This window comes from Sitodiplosis mosellana, unplaced genomic scaffold, assembly GCF_009176505.1.
Source record: "Sitodiplosis mosellana isolate CC-2019 unplaced genomic scaffold, AAFC_SMos_1.0 Smas_scaffold_6165, whole genome shotgun sequence".
Lineage (NCBI taxonomy): Eukaryota > Metazoa > Arthropoda > Insecta > Diptera > Cecidomyiidae > Sitodiplosis > Sitodiplosis mosellana.
In genome coordinates this window covers 1,870,731-1,877,558 of record NW_022601406.1, presented here as the reverse complement: position 1 = coordinate 1,877,558, position 6,828 = coordinate 1,870,731, and positions in this window count along the sequence as shown.

The following is a 6,828-nucleotide window of genomic DNA, read 5'->3' as shown; positions in this document are numbered from 1 at the left end:
ATAAAAAATTATGGTTTCGCACCTGAAAAGCATCAGAAGCAGGAGCAGGAGCAGAAGCGGCAGCAGCAGTAGAAGCGGCAAAAATTCCGTTTCTTGGGCACGACATTTTCAATTTCCTATACATTATGCACGGAAAGAGCTTGTTAACTATGATGAGATGCAAATAATGTAAGAATATTAACGTACATTTCCGAAACACTTTACCGTAAAATCTTTGCTCCACATTGCTGTTGTTGACGATGACGTGATACGGAGATTGTTTGAAAGTGATAAAACATTGAAAAGTATTTTCGTTTTTCCTCCGTTGCCGGAACAATCCACTAAAAAATTTGATGAATTTTTCACGTGACATTTTTAATAGAATAAAAAACCATCATACACATTTTTCGCTATGGCTATAAAAGCTTTTGTAATGTGTGCGTGTGAGTATGCAATGAATTAAGTGTGAATACGCTTAAGCCACAAGTAATTTTAGCATCCTCATCCCGAAACCAAACCAAAAGCCACAACGAAAAAAATTGCAGTAATTTTATTATGTGATATAGACAGCGAGAGAGAGAGAGAGAGAGAGGGAGGTAGAGAAGGAATAATAGCAAAAATTAATTTTCATTTGTGGTTGCAAGCCGCAACGCGTCTATTTATTGTTATTATTTTGCTCTAACAAAAGAATGTTTGCGAAAAATATCAACGGCAGCCGTGCGAGCACGATGTTGTTTCGCTCTCTATACGCAATATTATTATTATAGGTTTTTTTCTCTGATTGTTTCGCACAAAAATGGTGTACGCTTTCTTTTGTTTGGATATCCGATGCGAATGGTATTTCATGGTATTTCATTATTGCCTCCGTGCCCATTTCACATGCGTCTTCCTTGCTTGATGCTGCTTTTGATTCTGATGCGCTGATGCTGCTGTTCTGTCCCAATATTCACGGAATCGTAATCATAATGGTGTTGTTGTTTCAATTTCCAACAGAAAGAAAGCGAACAAAAAAGTCCGAGGGTAGCCCAAAAAAAAGAGGAAAGTCATTAGAAGGAAGACCGCCGCGGAGAGGCAAAAACAATTAATCGGTCTCCAAATTCATTTCAGAGAGCGAGAGAGCGAGACAGAGAGTGAAAGAGTAGCGTAACGATGACCATTGAAACTAAAGCAAACACAATCAGGCTTGCTGCCAATGTTTGCATTGCATTTGATGAACGTGTTCGTTTCAGTTTGATGCTTTTTCTCTCTCTCTCTCTCTCTCTCTCTCTCTCTCTCTCTCTCTCTCTCTCGAGATGTGTTGTCATCAATGGTTGTAACAAGGCAAATATGGAGGCGTGAATTTTTCATTTGAGTAAAAAAAACATCAGTTTATACAACTGACCAAGAGCCATAAAAATCGTCAACATCGTTGCATTCATATTTCGGACGGTACTTTATATTTGTATCAAGCGAAAATGTGGAAGCTTTTAAGTTAAGTTCGTTGGCAAAAATGTTGTCCATGAACATTCATGAAAAAAAAAGAGAATAGAAAACTTTCTCTAAAATGTTGATGCTGAAACGGAGAATATAAATCCCCGGCTTTGAAATTCAACAAAAGAACCATCCAACTAACCAAAAATAAACCGTTTGAAGACGAACTAAAAAGTAATTCAAAACTAGCATTTTGACATTGGGATTTCATCATTGGACTTCTTGTTTGTTGGAAAAGCCGCAGGTTGGTTGCTGCTGCTGCTGCTGCTGCTGCTGCCTGGCTCATCTCATTGCCATTCCCATTCCAACGCAACGCTCAACCGAAATAGCAGGAAGATACAATTTTTTGTTTATTTCTGAAGAAGAAGCCATTGATGGTTTTTTAATAATCATGCTTGATGATCGCATGAATAAATAAAACTGTAATTTGGTTGTGAGCGTTTTTCGTCGTTCATTTTGGGGCACGAGGAGGAGTGATAGACACAAAAGTATATACAAAACAATGTAAATTGTCATTTTTCATTCGAAACATCCGCCCCAATTGCTCGCCTGTTATGATGATGATGGCGCAAAAATAGAACCAAAACGAACGAACTGAGCTGAAGTTGAAATTGAATTTAGCAATTATATTATGTTTGGCACCCAGGAGAACTGACAAAATGTTAAAACTTTACTGTTTAACATTTCAAAACATTTTCTTGTTCATGCGGTTGTCGACAACATCCAACAAAATCGACGCTAGAGCGGTAGAGCGAAAGAGTGAGAGAAAAGACAACAACAATAACAAAAAATAGGAGCATCATTCATTCCTGTGTGGAATATTGTTTTTAGTGTTTTCAGCGAGACGTCGAAAGTTTTTCGACGAACAAGTGAGCGAGAGTGAACAAAAGAACCGAAAGAAAGGAGATAGATAGAGAGGCAGATAGAAGAAAGTGAGCACACACACACACACGGCGGTGTAGAGATAGTAGCAGTTTCTCGTCCAAATGTTGTAAATACGAGCCAAAGAGACGCCGACCAGATGACGAGAAATTTGAAAGAGAAAATTTCCGATTCAGACATTGGCATCCCTTTCTCTCGATGGATGCACTGGACGTAGGTAATCAAATTAATTACAGTTGCTACGCTTTCTCTCTCGTTTTCTCTCTGTCTTCTCTCGCCGTTCATGTTTTGAATTGTTCGTAGCGAAAATTGTGTTGTCATTTGTTTCTCGAACTAACAAACAAATGAACGGGCAAACAAAACCCAACCAAGAAAGAGAAATAAAAATGGACTTATTGTAATGACCATCCCTTCCCCCGTTCCGTCCGCAATACACACACACACACACACACACACACGAACTCACCCACCACGCTACCGTTGCAGTTGTCGTCGCCATCGTAATCATGTGCCTAGTGCCACACAATGCGAAGAAGTTTTAAGTCAAAGCTTTTCATATCCTGCCCTGAATTCGATTTCATACCAAATCCCATTTTTATCTCTATAACTTTTGTTATTTTCAAATAGATGTACGCGTTGTGTGTTGTAACTATTTTTTCCTCTCTGCTCGTGCCAAGTTTTTTTTATTCATTCTCTTTCGCTGGTTTTTATTTTATGGTTTTACATTTGCCATGCATATTGGAGGCAGTGGAGGTCTTGACTCTTTGACTCTTTTGGCTATGTGTCACGTATTCGCAGAGTGTTCGTTCGTTAGGTGTCGATGCAAGTGATGAGCAGCAACAGCAACAATATCAGCAACAACAGTATCAAGGCTTTAAATGAGTACCATTATTGTGATAATTTCATTACTTAAACCGTATTACGAGCAGGGGGGAGCGCATTTAATTCACTTCAGCATTCTTTCAGCCGGGAAGGGAAAGACAGGCGGTTGGCGAAACATTTAAATCACTGTGCGGAGATTTGTGCGATGCGATAGACAATGAGCATAAATTTGTAACTAAAATGGTGTGGACGGGCGCGCGAACACGTTCCAAACACATATACACACAACAGTGTGGCCAAATTGCTAAACTTAATTAACTTTATAAGTGAATTGTGCAACATATGCGAGAGAGATTCATTTTAAAATACAACACATGGATATGGAGAGGGAAAAAGTATCCATTTTTTCCTTTTCTCTTTGAAAATGAGATGTAGTAAGTGGAAATGACGAACCCGACGCAAATATCGTGTAGAGCTACAACTGAAAGACAAAGGACCAACTGAGAAGAAGGAGAAAACAAAAGGAATCAGTAGAACAAAAAAAAAGAACGAGAAAAGCTTAAACAAAAAATCACAAACGAAACTAATTCAAATCTGAAAAAGTGTATAAATCACACTTTTTTGAAGTTTTCCCAATCCTTTCAGCGTGCGCGTTCGGGACAAGTTAACGGAAGGAAGGCATGAATTAATCGAGCTTTTCTTTTATTTATTGGGCAAATGTGCTCCATCATTGTTGCCGTTGCGTAACTACGACGAAAACGACGACGACGTTGAACCAACGATTTTTCCAATGCTTGAAGCGTGTGCGAGTGCGATGAAAAAAAATCCTTCAACTGATTTTCATATCAACACCAGGTGCTAGATATGTTGAAGACCTGCTGATACGACAGAAAATTGGACGCAATTCTTAATGTTCGATGTATTTTTTTTCCTTCTTCATTTGATATTTGATATTCGATTTGAAGGGTGTGTGTGCTAAATTTGAACGATATTGAATACAATTTCCACGAAATGGCATTTTTGACTCTTGTTAACAATTTAACGCTGTTGACTCAAACAGTGTTGAGTGTGTTATGCCCAACTTTACGTGGGAAAAAACGAATTGGTGAAACACGAAAAGCCATCGATGCTTTGCTCTCGCATAGCCATTTTTTTTTTAAATATGGTGAGTGTGTATGGTCCGAAAGTAAAATCCCTCCGACGAAAAAGAAAACAAAACCATTTTGCCATATATCAATTCACATCAAAAATGAATCAGAGCGACTCGAATCTAGTATTCCGGTTGGGTCAAACCATTTTTCTGGTTGCGTATGGTTTTCAACCATAGTAAATATCCGAGTGTATAATTCGAACGCTGAATCCTAAACATTTTCTAACGTTATCACGGTTTATGCGCGTTACGTATGCCTTTCATTTGCGTTGACTTTTGTTGTGTGTGTCTGTTTTGGTACAATTTTTGGTCGTATTTTTGTTTTCGCTGTATTTTTGCATTTAATGCCACTAGATTGACGAAGTCAATTCGAACATACGTACGCACGACCGACTCGGATCACTGAACAACATTGAAAACTATATCTGTATGGGGTGCGTCGTAAATGATGTAACAGTATTAGTCCATATGAATTGCATGTAATCGCTTTTTGCTACAGTGGATCAACAACAACGGACGCGAGGCAAAAAAAAACAGAAGCAACAGAAACAACATCGAGACAGAAGGGGGGGGGGGGGGGGGAGAGAGAGAGAGAGAGACATACACAGAGATAGAAAGAGCGTGTCTTATACGCAAGTTAATTTACATTTGCGTTCGAAGCACGTAGGATGTGTATGCAATTGCTCTTGTTTCCGTCATTATTCATCAGAACTTAGTCGAATTTACAAAGTTAAGCTAGTATCAAACATAATTTATTGCATTAAAAGGAGAAGAAAAAAACATGCGACAAGAATTTCTCTTGCTGCTCCTCTTCCTATCTAATTCTCTTTTTCTTTCTCTCTCTCAAAAATTAGATTAAGCAAAAAGAAGGCTATCTTTTTGCGTCCTATTAGTAAGATCAAGAGGAGTGAAAGTTTAAGTAGTTCAAGTGGATGTGCGTGTGTGTGTGTCGTGGTACATAGTGTTAAACGTGTGCCTGCTCCAACGCATCCAGAAGAAGTCAAATGAAGTGGGTGCATTCGCTCACTCATTCTTGCCTGATACCATGCCGATAAACTACATGAGATGAAAAATCTTCACTCATCTCATATTCGCTCGGCAAAGGGCCACTTGAAAAGAAAAGCACGTGATTTTTCCCATTTCGTTCAAATTAACTAACAATTTCAATGGGAGCAAAAAAAAATTATCAACATTCACTTCTCTTACTTGTACCGGTGAACGCACCGTCGAAAATTGCCATTTATTCCACTCACTTTCATACAAAACACGTAATCAAAAAGCAGGCGCGGAATTAATTCTGAGAGAGAGAATATGATAATGGTGTGGAAATAGCATTCGATAAAAAAAAATGTAAATCGCTTGTAATGAAATTTTAATCATTAATCCATTTTATCGATAAAATGTGATATATATGTAGTTGACCCTGCTGGCAAAATGAATGGGACAGTAGGAATTGTGCATTCGAAAAACACACGGAAATTCAATTGGAATTCCAAATATTCGGGAACATATTTAGAAATTACACAACAAAAAATGCTTATGTCTTTATCAAATGAAGCGTTTGATGATATGTCAGCCTTTTTTCCTCAAATGATTCAACGATTCGATGTTTGCATATGATAACCTATTTAATTAAAAATTATATATGTTGGATAGTTGATCCAAACATATTGTCACTGGGGTGTATTTGTGTAATAATTCCGCCCAGTTTGGTATGCCACTTGTTCAACAAATGAAATGAAATTATATTTGTTAAATTAAATCTACAGTTCATTTCAGCTTTTATGAACTTAGTTTTATGAGCGTGTATGTGTTTGTGTATGAAATGTTAACGCAGTGCTTTACAATTTAAATCACACATTGTTTAATGAACCTGTTGATTTTACCAATTTTTCCGTGGCACAAACACACACACACACACACACACACGCGCGCGCGCGCGTTTAAAAATAAAAATTTCCATTAAACCTTCATCATACAATGAAGCACACGAAAAATTAATTAGAAAGAAAAACTTGGCAGCGGCAAAAAATCACTTCCCATCAAGCGTGTATTTTGCTCCCCATCAAGTGCACGTAATAATTTATTCGCAGAAGTATTTTAAATCTTGCTCGCGGTGGATTCCTTTTTGAGTACGTTCCGAGTGATTCATGGACATTCCCTTGTAAAACGGCAAGGCGAACAAAAAAAAAAGCGAATGGGTTTGAAGTGGAAAAATGCTGTGTTTTCACCATAAGTCGCAATCGCTTAGCGATGTTTACTAATAAGGGTAATTGCGCTGTTAAGCGGAAACAATGGAGAAAAAAGATTGCCCCAATTGCACTAATGCACATAACGAACCTGAAACAGTCCAAGAAATTAAAGAAGAAAAAATTGAACAAACAGTGAAACAGTACAAATCAAATTTGAAACATTTTAAACTTTTTATTGCTCGAAATTATTTTTGCTTCGTGAGTGTGTGTGTGTGTTTTTTTTTCTTGTTATTTCTCGTTTTATTTTGTCCGTCTATAACTAAAAATCCTTAA